The 14,755-nt window shown below is 48.2% G+C and overlaps 1 long non-coding RNA gene across 1 annotated transcript in view; it reads left to right on the top strand.

Moving 5' to 3' along the window:
• The first annotated feature begins 1,886 nt into the window (after positions 1-1,886).
• LOC123354914 overlaps positions 1,887-14,755 on the top strand; it is a 302,765-nt gene continuing 289,896 nt past the window's right edge. Inside the window, exons 1-2 of the long non-coding RNA XR_006574960.1 lie at positions 1,887-2,265; positions 6,481-6,629. This is a non-coding gene — a long non-coding RNA (uncharacterized LOC123354914). The remainder of the gene's footprint in view (positions 2,266-6,480; positions 6,630-14,755) is intronic.

Here is a 14,755-nt window from a genome sequence, read left to right on the forward strand (position 1 = left end):
ACACTTTAAATTCACACCCTCACTCACAGACAAACAGTGGAAGAAAGGAAGGATTCTATCCCCATTTGATGGATGGAGAACCTGAGGCATGGAAAGATGATGTGTCTATCCCAAGGTCATATGGTGAGTCTGTAGCAGAGCTGGGAAGTGGACTTGGTTCTCTTAAATTCTAACCAGTGCCCTAACCATGAGACCGTTACACTTCCTCAGTGTACCAGGACTGGGAATTGGCCTCTGTCTTCCCAGGCAGGGTCAGGGCACCAGAGCTGAGACTCTGGCCCTTCCCCTCTTTGGGCAGTCTGTGATTTTATGAAAGGCCCTTCTCAGTCCTCAGGTCCCAGGTCGTGGATTCTGATTGATACTTGTTCTTCTTGCTGATTTATTTGCTGATGATAGAAACCTCCAGCAACTCTCTAGCCATCATGTGAAAAGTGTAAGTGGATCCATGAACACTGAACTCTTTATACACCAACTTCTTAATGGTGACTCAAAATTAGACACAGACACCTTCCACGGGAAGGTGTAAAACTCTTGCAAATTGCAACGTCTCCTGTGACCCAGCTGTGTCTGCTCCTGTCAGCGTCTCCATTCAAAGCCCCTTTACTGAGAGGAGTAAGGTTTGCCCCTTGGTCTGGCTGGGCGTGGGTTTTTGTTTGTTTGGTTCAGGGCTGGGAAGGGGAATGGAGTGAATTTGAAGGTGGTGGAAGGTGACAGAGTATCATCATCCTAATAATTATTACTATTACTGTAATGCTGAGGAGCCCTAGTCCGAGATCAGGACCCCAGTGTGCTAGGTGCTGTGCAGACACACAGGGGCGGCTCTAGGCATTTCGCCGCCCCAAGCACGGCAGGCAGGCTGTGTTTGGCGGCTTGCCTGCTGGAGGTCCGCTGGTCCCGCGGCTTCGGCGGACCTCCCGCAGCGTGCGACCAGCGGACCCTCCGCAGGCATGCCTGCGGGAGGTCCACCGAAGCCGTGGGACCAGCGGACCTCCCGCAGGTAAGCCACCGAAGGCACCCTGCCTGCCGCCCCCGCGGCGCCGGCAGAGTGCCCCCCGCGGCTTGCCACCCCAAGCTTGGCGTGCTGGGGCCTGGAGCCGCCCCTGCAGACACAGAAGAAAAAGATGGTCCCTGCACCAGAGAGCTTATGGTCTAGCTAATAATGAACAGATGCTTCATAAATAGCAGCAGGGCAAACTCCCCTCACCAAATATATACTAGCCCTGACCCATAGACAAAAATCTTGTGGTAAAAGGCCTGTCCAGTCCTATGGTGCATTCACTCATTGGCTTCTTTAATGAAATCTCCAGCAGCAGGACCAATGAGTGATAATTGCGAGGATACACTTGGTCATCCAGCCTCTAGAAAGTGAACTGAGGCCTGCCAAGTCACTCCACATTAACTAACAAACAGCCATCAGATTGCTACAGCATGAGGCTGCTACTGCCTGAGGCCGGTTTGACCATGCTGCATACAGCTGAAAGCTTTATATACCATTTCCTATCTCCTGGGCTCTCCAGTCCGACCCACAACCAGGGCCGGGTTACTGCTGGCAACTAAAGATGAAAGACTCCCAGTATTCCATTTCCAGCCCCCTGAGCCCATCCCAGCCCTCCTTCTCCTCAATCACCCTTTCGTGTGCACTGGTGTGCCTGTCTGAGTTAAAAGTGCAGCTGGAAAGGTTGTTGCTTCTCTGCTTTTAGATGCTTTTTCCTTTTTATGCTTTAGCAAAGAAAATAGATTGCTTCAAAGGGACAGGAAGAAAACTGTGTATCACCTAGGGGTAAATATTGAGTGTGAGGTGCTGCTAATTAGCCACACAAAGTCCATTAGCATTAATGGGATCTGTCTGTGTGGTTAATTCCCTCTGCAGTGCTCAGGCTGAATATTTAGCCCTTTGTCCTTACTGAGGACAGGTGCATTTTGTATTCTTGTTTATAGCAAATCTAATCTAGCTCTCTGTCACTGTAGTATTTCTACAGAGAATTTTGAAAGAGTGCTTCAGACCCCAAACCAGTGAGAGACTCTCTATCCCACAAAGCATCATGCACCCAGTTTATCTTATGGTTACATGGGAAATGCAACCCTAGGGGAGACAATGGAAGAGAAGATAGATTAGTCCTTCATGAAACTCTCTTTCTCCATGACATACTGCCCACTTCCCAGTCCTGGGTTCTATCCCCTCTCCCCCCAACCCAGCTGCAGCTGATGACTTTCTGAGCACCTCAGGCAGTGCAAGGAGCATAGGAAAAGTGACAAGGAAGAAAGGTAAGTTGTGTTTTCAAGGATTCTGTTTCCAAATGCATTTATGTCCCCTGAGATTCAGTACCTTCCTTCAGCCGACATTTCTGTCTTTACCATGGTGCTTTAATGCATTCCAACTGCATGGAGAAGTACAGTGTGGGAATAGTGTTTGGGGGGGACAGACTGAGAATGCTGGTCTGGAATGAACAGACTGGACATATTTTCACTGCTTATAACACATTTGTCTATAGTCCTTTCAGAAACCAAACTACTTAGCTCACTCTTCTAACACAATCCACACATTCAGCCAAATTCACAGCTGGTATAACTCTATAGATTTTGTTGCCAGCAGAGAAATAGGCCCAAAAACATACCTTAGTAGCATGGCCCATGTAGCCAATTAATTGCTTCATGTCAATGCACAACATTAGGAGTCCTGAGTCTTGCCAAAGAAAGGGCTATTCTCCTTCCATCCATTGTATTATAGCAGTGAGACGGAGCATCATTCATGAAAATACAGGGGCTGGGGAGAGAAGGCGTTTCTTTGCTTTTGCCAGGCTAGTATGACCCATGCCACTTGAATGCTACTGTTTTTTCTTCTTGCACTGGACAGATTCAGTGCTGTTTTTCCTAATGGCTCTCTGTGCAGCTTGAATTGTTTAATGTTTTTAGCACTAAGTAATACACAAGATCATCTAACAAAGAAAGTAATTAGAAGAAAATCAATACTTTCAACACCTAACGGGAACCTACAAATGCAGGGAGTGTATGTTGGGTGATATTTATTGTCTTTGAATTTTTTGGTGTGTGCCTGAGAGACATTTGTTGCCAGAGATTTCCAATTAACCGGGGGTTGCTTGACATTGTGTGTTGTACTGTTATACACTAGGGATCCTGTCAGCCTTTGCCTATGAGGGGCAGCTTGGTTCAGTGACTAGGGCATTGGGAATTGGGAAACATGGGTCCTATTATCAGCTCGCCACTGACCTATGGTGTGACCTTGGTCAAGTCTCTTCCCCTCTCTGTACCTCTCTTTCCCATCCCACCTTTTGTCTGCGTTGGCTATATAGACTGTAAGCTCTTGGCCTTAGAACCATGGTGCTTTGCAAGCGTTCATTAGTGCTGTGTAGCCTCGGCACTAGAGATGCATCCACTAGTGCAGCTTTCAAGACAGTGATTTATGGGGATGACCGAATGGGGAGTGGTGCTATCCTGGTCACTGATTAATTAGGATCATGCTTTGTGAAGCCATTGCCAACTTCCTTGTCTTTGCTCACTCACGACTGTAAACTGGGGTGGAGGGTGTGGGGGATGGGATGAACCCCCCCAGGGGATTTCATTTGCTTTGCCCTATAAAACGTGTACTCTGCAGGCAGCAGAGGTGAAAAGTGTGACCCCGATGCAACTGGCAAAAACTTCACCGTGTGTGATAAATCATTATTCATTCCTTTGGTAGCCATGGTAATCACATTAATCATGGTGGATTCCGGTGGTGCCCGCTTTGTAATTCCCATTGCTGTTGAGCATTAGTCCACTTAGTGCCCATTTACTGTAGTGTTTCCAAGCAATCAGTATTCTTGTCTTCCATGTACAAGGTCACGGGTTAGCACACATTGCTGAGTAAGAAAGGGCCACCAGGGGCACTAGCATCCTGCTTTCTCCTGGGATCTCTGCCTTTCTCATCACAGGGAAGGGAGAACAACCCCCCATCTCAGGTCATTGTAGAGCCTGTGGCATAGGCTGCTGCGGTTTATCAAGGTGAAACACAGGTTCTCAACCCTGTCCATCTAGCTGAGGTGAAACCCTGGTACCCGTTCAGAGCTCCTCCTCCTGACGCTGCTGGGAAAGTGGGATTCCAAAGCAAAGTGGGAAGCTGCCTGTGGCTCATTTGCAAATCGTTAGCCAGAGCGCTATTCCCAGCTCACATCCTGCCTCTTAGACATCTGATCTGTGTGGGTGCAGGCTAGAAGACCTAGCTGAGATGGTGAGATAGAACTGCAGTTCTCCTTCCCCAGCCTCTTTCTGCCAGCTCAATCGAACTGTAGTCATGGGCACCTAATGTTTTTCAGCCCCAGGTTTGACCCTCTGGGCCTATGTCTCCAAGAACAGCGTCCCCACCCGCGGTGTCTCCCGCTGCATACATTCCCAGCCACTCAGCAGCAACTTGGGCTGTCGCTGTCCTGGGCATGCCGGGTTATCCCAGCTCCAAAAAATCTGCAAAGCTGCTACATTTGCCTCTGTCAAACCTCTCCTTTCTACTCACTTCTGCTGTCATACCTGCAAAACACTCGGCAATGGCTGGCTCATCAATGATGAGCTGTGACTGGTACTTCTGTGCTAAAATCATCTTCATGGCTCAATGTTACCTGGTCTCCCCGCATCTGTTTGTTGCATCTACCTGTTGTCTCTGGTGGGCTGTAAGCTCTTGGGGATGGGGCCTTCTCTTCGAACGGGGGGCCCTGGTATCGCTCACTAGGGTTTATAGACACCGCTGTGGAACAATGCTGGCTAATTATTGTTCTCTCTTTTCCAAAAATGATTGGTATTGTAGTAGCATCACTGTGTGAAGCTCTGCAGGTTCACATGGTAAGAGACAGTTCCTGCCCTGAAAAGATCCCAGCCAAATAGACGAAGACAAAGGGTGGGAGAAGTGAAGCATTATTATCCCCACTTTACAGATGGGGAGCTGGAGGCATGGGTGACTTGCTCAAAGTCACCCAGGGAATCTGGAGTAGAGCAAGGAACTGAAACCCAATCTCCTGAATCCCAATCCAGGGCCTGAATCAGAAGACTATCCTTCCTCTCTTTTATGGTAATGCTCAGAGGCCACAATCGGTATCCGGGCCCCATTGTGCTAGTGTTATACAAACACGTGGTAAGTGACAGTAATCGCCGAATGTGCTCTCCAACACAACCCCAGTCCCTTGGTCTACATACACACGCCCGTTGGCGGCAGGGTTAATGGGGTCTCCAGGCAGTGCTAGAGTTCTCTTCTCTCTCCTACCTATCCTTTTAGCTCTACCAATGGGACAGTCTTGGGACCAGCTGTGGGTCACTCATTGGGACAACACAGCAGCAGGGCAAGCCTCCTCCGTACGTATGCCCTCCTAAATGGGACACCCGGTACTGGTGAAAGGAGAGTTCAGGCTAGCTGACCCATCCAGCCCTGAGCAGGCTGCCAGCAATAGTCCCAGCAGTGACCATGACTTCATGTGGGTGCCTTTCAGCTACGACTTAAGTGTCTTTCACCTGCCAAGTGCCTTGCTAACACGGCAAAGCATTAATAGGTGCTGGGGAGTAGGATGCCCCTGGGATCCCAGCTCAACAGCTCTTCTGGGGAAGCACTTGTGGGAAGATCTGTAAAGGTTTCAGAGCTAGAAAACCCAATACCATGTCAGGGTGGTCAGAGTTCAGTGCTGAGTGAGGAGAGGTAATCACTCTCCTATTTAATATTTCCAGCACTGCCTGGCAATATTGTCTCATAAAGTGGTTCTAATTTCTTCTCAATGAACTTGATGTGACAGGACAGCACACCCTTGAGTGACATAGTTAAGCTGACCTAACCCCTGGTGTAGACAGCACTAGGTTGATGGAAGGATTCTTCCTTTGACCTGGCTACCGCTGTTTGGGGAGCAGGATTACCAATGCAGATGGGAGACCCCTCCCATTGCTGTTGTGAATGTCTACACTGAAGCCTACAGGAATGTAGCTGTGACGTTTGAAATGTAGACACACCCTAAAAGCCTACTGCCCGACTTCCTCTTCTCAAATTCCTCCTGCCTCCAAAGCTGAAGCTGGCTTCTGCGTGGCTGATCAGGTGGCAGCTGGTGGACGAAAGCAACATGGCCCTGCTCAGGGAAGTAGTAGGATCATCACTACTCGGGTGTTAGAGAAGTCTGGAAAATGTCTCCTGCTTGCCTGTGAGCAGCAAACGTGTCGCTCTGCTAAAGGATGAGGGAGCTGTCCCAGAGCCTGGTGAGGCCTGGCAGCATGGCTGTGTGTGCAGTTGAGGCTGACAGTTCTATGCCTGTGATTTATCCATTCCCAAGTGCACTGGGGTGACCTATGTCATTCTTTTATAAACATGGCAATTTAGAAATATTCAAATGCACAGAGATCTGCACCTACAACCCTGAAAGGGGGCGTGTGGAAGCAGATGTATGACTTGCCCTAAGCAAGGGCTGAAAATGCAGAGCTTTCATTAAGATCTCTGAATAATTAGCTGCACTTTCATTTCAGGTTCCCTCTTGCTTAGGAGGTAACACACAGGACCGGCTTGCCATCCAAATGTCACAGGCCTATGAGAGGCAGGGGACTCGCTAATGACAGCGCTGACAAAGACACAGATGTTGGAGAAGTGTCGGTGCTGTGTCGGAATGGGGAACAAGGTGAGCGAAATGTCAGGGAGAAGCGAAGACACGGTTTTGTTCTGTTTTTCAGTGGGAGCAGCCCTGGAGAGTGAGTGGGGGGATGTCAAAAACCCCAGCGAGACTTGTGCAGTTTCTCTGCTTTCTCGCTCTCCAGTTCTCCCTGAGGCACCAGAGCGATGGAGCAGAGTTGAATGTGCCGTGGTATGCAGAATACATTTGAATCACCAAGCACCGTATAAGCCTTCCCACATTAAGCACTGCTCCCACCCCCTCCCTGCATCCACATAAGGACAAAACCCGCCATCAGGAATACGGTCGCTGCCACAACGAGGTTGGAGGGGAAGGGGTTGTTCTCACATCAGTGCACATGCACCTGCCATGAATGTTAATGATCGTTACATGCACAGCTGACAGGATGCAACCTGCTGGGGTTGGGAACAGAGGACTGTGCAATTTTATGGAGCTGATTTGCAGAAGGGCTTAGCATCACCAATTCCAACTGAACTCCATGGGAGCTGCTGGTGTCCAATCAGTTCCATAAAAATCAAGCCCCAGGTGTATTACTACTATGGGAACCTATTTAGCCATTGGAATAGACCAGATTGCCCTGGATTTTGAGTATTTAAAAAAAAAACTTTCTAGGGGAAGATACCCCATAACCCGTCCTCCTAAATAGTCTTCACCTCTTTCCACTTCACATTAAACTGTGCTATGTTAACATACGCTCCATGTAGATTTCAGAGGAAAAGCATGACCATCTCCAGCAAAATGCAGCTTGATGTGTTTGTTTGCCAAATGGTGTTTGCTTCTCTGCTGAGATGTGGTTACAAGAAAGCTATTCTGTTTAAATAGGAAAAGAATAGAGCAAGCTGGAAAAAGGCATTTCCATTCCATAGGAAAATCCAACATTTTGAAATTTTATTTGTTTGTTCCAAATTGGAATGGAAAAAAATCTACATTTCAAAATTTCCCATAGAACCAAAATTCTGAACTTTTTTTTTGGATTCGGGACCACTGAAACATTTCATTTAGGTAATGTCAAAACATTACATTGTAAAATATTGACAATATATAAATATAAACGTATGCTATAACATTAAACTTAATCTCTTAATATAATGTAACCGTTTGAGTTGAAACACGTTTTTACCTTATCAAAACCTGTTTTGACATTATTGAAACAAGAAAGACAACATTATTCATTTCAACATTTTCCCCTGCTCTGATTTAAAGGAAGCTGCGTTTTCCGAGGAACAAAGGTTCCATTGAACAATCTTTCAACCAGCTCTTGAAAACAAATGAATAGACTCTCCTGCCCACCTCTCTGAGCAAACACACCCTCATGTGGTTATGGCAGGCTAAGAGAGAGAGAGTTTGTGAAGGTACCTGTGTTACAGTATTGGCAGCACATTCGTGTCTGAGGAGCACATCCCAGCTGTGTGCCGGGTCCCTTTTCAGAGCCAGGTGCCAGTGACTGGGAAGAGATTTCCTTTCAAAATCACATTGTGTAAAATACATTTTTTTTTCAGAGCAGAGTTGCTTAAAACCACTTTTTTGCTTAATGTAGCAGATGGCCCAGTGTAAGGTGCTACACAGACACAGCTGCATGTGGCACTATGACAGAGGAACTTTGTAAATATCTCACTGCGTGCATTTGCAGAAAGCTGGAATGAAACCCATTTTCAAACTTTCCCCTCTTTTTTTTCCCCCTGGGAATGCGACTTGCTTGTCCCTCAGCACCCAAAGATGAGACAAGCTGCCTCCTTGATCTGTGAAGCTTTCTAACAGTGGAGGTCAGGGAAATCTGCTTGCCAGAAACATGGTTAAGGGAAGTGTCCATTAATCTGAGAGCCTGCTGTGCCGGAGCCGTGTAAGCATGTGCTGGCCACATGCTCTCTTTTCACAGTAGAGGCATTGGAATTTATGTGCCAGATGGGTCAGACCAGTCGGGGCTGTATGAGTGTTGGTGTTTCCCTGTGATCAACATCCTCTAGTTCTGGGGGACCCAGACCCCACCTTTCCCTTCTTTACGCACTTGGTTCCTCCAAGACCTCATGTCACAGTGTCCTTCCTGGGGCTGAGAAGGACAGAAAATGAATTGAGGGAGCCCCAAACGCTAGGAAGCTACGTTAACAGTCGCTCCGTTCCCCTTTTCTGTTGGAGGTGGCTCAGAAGAACCAGTTACTCAGGGGTCAAACAGGTTTAGTGAACCCTAAATCCCCCATGGCAGTGCCATCCTTACTGTCAGTCAGCCACAGGGGTCACTGCAGAAAGACAAGATGTCCTGGACATGTAGCATACGCAGCATTTCATAGCTCTCTTAGCAGCTCATCCAGCCATTGCTTGAATCTGAGTCTCTGGTGTGCTAGGGAATGCTTCACCCCAAACTGAATCCAACCCCAGAAGCTGCCACCTATGCAAATACCGAAGCCAACTGCAGCCCTTTTGCTGACAGTCCTGCTGGTACACAGGACATATCTTAGATTTGTAAACATTCATCTCAGTCCATCACTTCAGCTGCCCCATGTAAAAGCCAATCCTATTGCACATCTCTCTAAAAGAGCTTTCCCCAAGCTGTTCTGCAACTTCCTTAGCAAGCTGCAATGTGATTTTTCCTGGTGAACATTGTTTCTTCTTAATGGAGCCGTGTGCCCTGGCCGAATGGTGCATTAAACAATGTTTTCAGGCAGCTATTGGATTAGGCTACCAACAGGTATTGTAGCCATTTGAGATGAGAAACAATCATAGCAGGAACAAGGTTACCTAAAATTCCCATTAAACCGGGGCAAAGAAAAACACAGCACTTGAAATTGCTTTGCAATCTGCAGAATGTCAGACTAATCAATGTCGACTGAATGCTGCTACATTGTATGAATTCCTCTATCATGTTTGTTTTAGACATGAGAGGGTAATTAATATTGATTTTGCTTCCTGACACAAAAAGTTTTCTTTATATTCATTGGATGGACTTCTTGTGTCTACTCCCCAAATTTAGGAGATTAAAATACAGAAATTGAGGATTGACTTTTCTCCAGGCAGCTGCAAAAAGCCCTCCCATAATCCCATTGTTAGGAAAGAAAACAGGGTTTATAAATTAGTACCAGGGGTTCACCCTGCCTGAGCTGGGGATTTGGAGACAGATTTTTAAAGGAATTTAGGTGCCTAAAGATGCAGATAGGTGCTTAGTGGGAAGCTCAAAACCACTGAGGCACTTAACTCCCATTGCAGTCAATGGCAACCTGCCACAAGATGGGATGGCCCTTTAAGGGAATTTGGGTTAGCACCGCCTCTCCTTCCTTCTCCCCGCCCCCCACCAATCAGCTGCCTCCCAGATGGTGAGATAAAAGGCTAATATGCAGCTTGCTTAATGTGGAGAGCTGTAAGGTGGGCAGGGACAGACCTGGAAGGGGGTTTGCCATATCAGCTGGTGAGAGTCCTGGCTGGGGATGCCTACTGTGGAGGTGGTAGCAGAAGAAGCTGGCTGAGGCCGTAGGAGAAGCCAGGCAGCAGGACCTAGGTTACCTGGTCTGACTGACTTTGAATTGTGTTTGAACAATGAATTCATCCCTGGGAAAAGGGACTGAAATGCAGGGGAGTTTCATCAATGCGCTGGCTAGTGATTTGGCCTACTGGCTTACATGAGAGTGGGGAAACTGAGGCAGAGGCAAGGCCTGATGCTGAGTTTGGGGAGAGACTGTTACAGAGCCTTTCAAAGGGATTTGGATCAAACCCGGAGGGAATATGCTTTTGGCAACATTTGGCCAGGTAAAATTTGAAGGAATTTCTTTTGCTCGTAGGGGATCTAGGTACGAGGTAGTGAGATGACCATGCTTGGATCCCTTTAGATCCAACTGGATTATAAACCACCAGGATCCTATGGCTTGCTAAGGTCCTGATCCAAAGCCTGTGGAACACCATGGGGTTTGGCTCAGGCCCCAAACCCAGCACAGAGACCCTGGGAGCATGCGCTGGTTCCTCTTTGGAATGACCCAGCAATAGAGTGGGTGGGCCAGATTCTCTGTCCCTCTTTCCCTTTGCTGGATGCAGGAGTGGTTAAAGGTGCCTTTGTGCCTCCCCAATGCTGGCACAACGGGGAGCCTACACTCTGTACGTCATGGCACTGGTTGAGAACAGCCACGTGCAGTGAGCTCAGCCATACCTCCTCCTCCTGCTACCTATGCCAATCCTGTTTTACCACCTTACAATGGAGGTCTCCTCCAGGGGGCATGTCCTGGCCTCTTCATGCTGTTATAGTGACATAAGAGAGCCACAGGGAAGAATCAGGACCAGTAACTGGAAAGAAATTAGGAGATCTCTTCTTGTTTGTGTGCACTTCCAAGGGGGCATCTTACTCACTGCTGCTGAAAGAAGATGCTTCACTCCCACCTGTGCATATTCCCTTCCCTGCTGTGACCTACAGGGTTAACACAGCCTGAATAGCCATTTGATGGCACAGAAACATGATTAGCAAGAGAAACTTCTGCACTTTCTTAGTGTCATGATTCACATCCTAATGCCAAGGAGTTTTCTCACCTGGCAACACAGCCAGGTTGTGTGACCTGATTTCTAATTATGGATGTGAAGGTTGCTGGGAGCTCCTGTTGCCTCTACCAATATGTATCTGTGGAAGAAGAATTTCCTATGCTGCCTACTGAGGGGGATAAACACAGATCTCTGCTAGGCATTCATCCTCTAGATAGAAAAATGTGTGCTCGGTTCTTAAAGTGCAGCAGCAGGAAGGTCTTAGCTTTGCACTAAGAGGGTGTAATTGTCACCATAAAATGGTGCCCTGGGGTGGAAGTGATTGGGAAGATCCTAAGGTTCTAAGAAGATGAATTTTGCCTAGGACATCCTTTGGGATCCTATGTTCTCCTTTTCATAACACAGAAGCAGAACCCATGACTGTAGCGTTTTGGTGGCCTGGGTCAGATGAACGCTGCTATCGTGGTGCTAAATCTGGCTCATTCATCCAGATCTATGGTTGCTTCCTTGAACATAAGGCAGGGGTGAAAGGAATATTAAATTCTTACCTGTACGGGGGCCTGACTCCAGGGGAGGCCTTGGGCGGAAAGGGCAGAGTTGGGGAGTCAGCCTCCCCCAGCCAGCCTATCCACGCTGCCTTGCCCACGCCGCCTGGGGCTCCGGTGATAATTTAAAAGAGCCTGGGGCTCTGGCCGCTGCTGTGGCAGTGCTTTAACATTGGCTGCATATGGGCCAGTACCGGCTTCTTACCAGTACACTGTACTGGCCCGTACCAGCCTACTTTTACCTCTGACATAAGGCCTGACTGTAACGGGGGATGGTGGTGTCCACTGGGCATTATCACCTTTCACAGGTTGGAACCTCGGTGGGCAGTGGGTTCACCTTGTGTTTGGATCCTTGCCAGTGATCCAGGGACCGGATCAAGTTTTCTTCCCTCATTAGTGGTGCTGTGACCCTTCTCCACACCAGCCTCCAGTGGCTGGCTGAGTGTGCTACCCCTGCCAGGGAGTGGAGCCAGGAACCAAAGCCAGATTGTGCAGATTCCTAAGCATGGAGCTTCCAGCCATCTACAGATTTCCCGGGAGTTTAGAATGGAACTCCTGATGAAGCAGCCTGTCGTAACTTGCTGCCAGCTGCCTAATCTATAGAAGTTGTCAGAAGGAGATGAAATAAACTTGCTTGCTGCAGACTGTCCTGCCTCCCTTCGTTGTAACTCAGAGTGATGGATGATTTGGTACCTGTGATCTTCAAGAAGCAGCTGTAACTTTCAGAAGCTTAAATATGACCAGAGCCTGGAAATGCCACATAGTCCCACCCACAGAGCTGCTAGTAACTGATAATCTTAGCGTCATGCAAAACATGGTACAAAGATGAACTGATTCAAGTCTCCAGAGAGGTAAGTGTTAGCTTCCCCAGCTGTGAAGTGGGGATAACATGATGCATAAATATGGCCATGTGGCAAGGCTAGTATTTTCAAAGGCAAAACGGATCAATTAGGGGTCTAACTCCCCTTGGTAAAGGGGCCCCTATCTCTTTGTTATTCTCCATCCAAGTCACGTGGCACAGTGGGATAAAAGCCCGCAGTGCCCCTCCATTATGTCTCATACTTCTGCTTAGGGACAACGGACAGTGTGAAGAAATATTGATGACCACGAGTACAGGTGACTGCAGTGCTGCTGTGATTCAGAAAGAGCTGGAGGCTGGCATGGAGATTTCTGGGCTGGAGCTATGCAGGCTGACACTGGAGAGCTGGGATGTGGGAATCGCCAGACCTTGATAGACCTGACTGGGGGATTAGCAGAAACCTAGGGGGAAACAAAGGCTGAGGGCTGAAGGCAAAAGAAAAACAGGAAGCAGAGTAGACTGTAGCTTATCCCTCGCTTCGTTGATCACTGCCAGAGAGCATTGCATGTACAACAGAATGTAAATTAGAGACACTGCAGAGACAGAGCATGAAAGTGTAAACAGGGTGCTGAGGCAGGGACATTTGAATATGCAGGTGATGTTGCTGTACTGTCTCGGTCTTCAGCTGGGGGCTTGATTCTCCATTGCTTTGCACCTTTAGACCAGGTATTAATACCAGTGCACAGTGAGGGTAGAATGCTACTGTTCTGATTGAGGAGCATGATACTCACTCTGCGCTGGTGTAAACGGTTACACAAGGTGCAAGGCAACAGAGAATCAGGCCGTGTGTGTGTGTGTGTGTGTGTGTGGAATGAGAGCGTGGGGGCAACATGTGGAGGGAGGGGATGGGGTGTATAAATAGTGTATGCGGGGGGGAGGGAGGGAAGGAGGTGTTGCTCTGTGTTTGTGCAGCACCTCGTATAACGAAGTCCTGACCCTGGCCTGGCGCTCCTAGGCATTACCCCAATACACGTCATCATCAAAGATGTTTGTGTGCAAATTAAACACCTGCTACGTAAAGCCCAGCTGTGTGCGGAACAGCACAAAGTGACTCCAGGAAGTGGATTTGGATGATAAAGAGCTGGAAGGGTCGGGGGGTGGGAGATTACACCTGAACAACTGGGCTGAGAGGGAATTGCCCTGGAATGGCTTGCTTCTGTGCAGTGATATAGAGCATTACAGATGAGAGAGCGGGTGCGAGAGCGATGACAAGAGCATCATTGTACCCAGAAAAGAGAGACCTTTCAGACGTAGACTTGGCTGCTGACCACAGGGCTCATGCGGTCACCAGAGGAAGTGAGAGAGCCCTGCCAGGTGAAGGGATATCAAGCACTGTGTGTCGGTGATGAATCACAAACAGTGTGCGTTCCGTCACTGTGTTTTCAGTGCAGGACTCTCCAGTGGGCCTGCAGGCTGCCTCCTTCAGCTCCGCATCCATGAGAAGTGATTACAGCCCCTTCCTGCGACATGGACTCAGGAGGGGTCGAACATGCTGGTTATGCCCTGGATGGATTTCAAGAAACAGCAGGGAGAGTGGCCTGCAGCTTGGGAGATTCAAGTTCAATTTCTTGCTCCGGCACAGACTTCCTGTGTACCCATGGACAAGTCATTTAGTTTTTCTGTGCCGCAGCTCCCCATTGCAAACTAGGGCTAATAGTACTGCCTGGCACACGTTAAAGATTGGAAGGCACTCAGCTACTGCAGGGATGTGGATCATACGGGTACCTGAGAGAGAGAGACAGACATCTTCACAGGCTTTGCTAGGCAAAGCTGACTGGCTGGTTGCTCGATATTTATGGTACAAGTGGAAGACCTTATGACTGTCCTGCTCATTGCAGGCCCATGTTACCATGATGATGTGTCAGCCACACCCCATATCTCCTGTAAGGTTGTGATTCCTATACCGCACAGCCCGATGAGGGTCTGAACAGTCGGGAAGCAGAACAACCAACCTTATGGTTGGGAAGGGCACTGAGCTGGGAGTATCTTTGGATCAGTTTTGCTAGGGTGATTCTACATCACTACTAAATCACCAACTGAGATGGGACTCCAGTGCCCAGAAGACTCCTATATCTCACCCACAGGGCTCTGTTCTTGGTCCAGCACTATTTAATATCTTTATCAATGATCTGGAGGAAAATATAAATTCTGTTAAAATGTGCAGATGACACAGAAATTGATAGAGGGGTTAGTAATGGTGGGGTCAGGTCAGTTATACAGAGCAACCCGGATCACTTGCTGAGACAGGCTCATTTAGA

The sequence above is a fragment of the Mauremys mutica genome, chromosome 22 (genome assembly GCF_020497125.1).
Source record: "Mauremys mutica isolate MM-2020 ecotype Southern chromosome 22, ASM2049712v1, whole genome shotgun sequence".
NCBI classification, from domain to species: Eukaryota; Metazoa; Chordata; order Testudines; family Geoemydidae; genus Mauremys; species Mauremys mutica.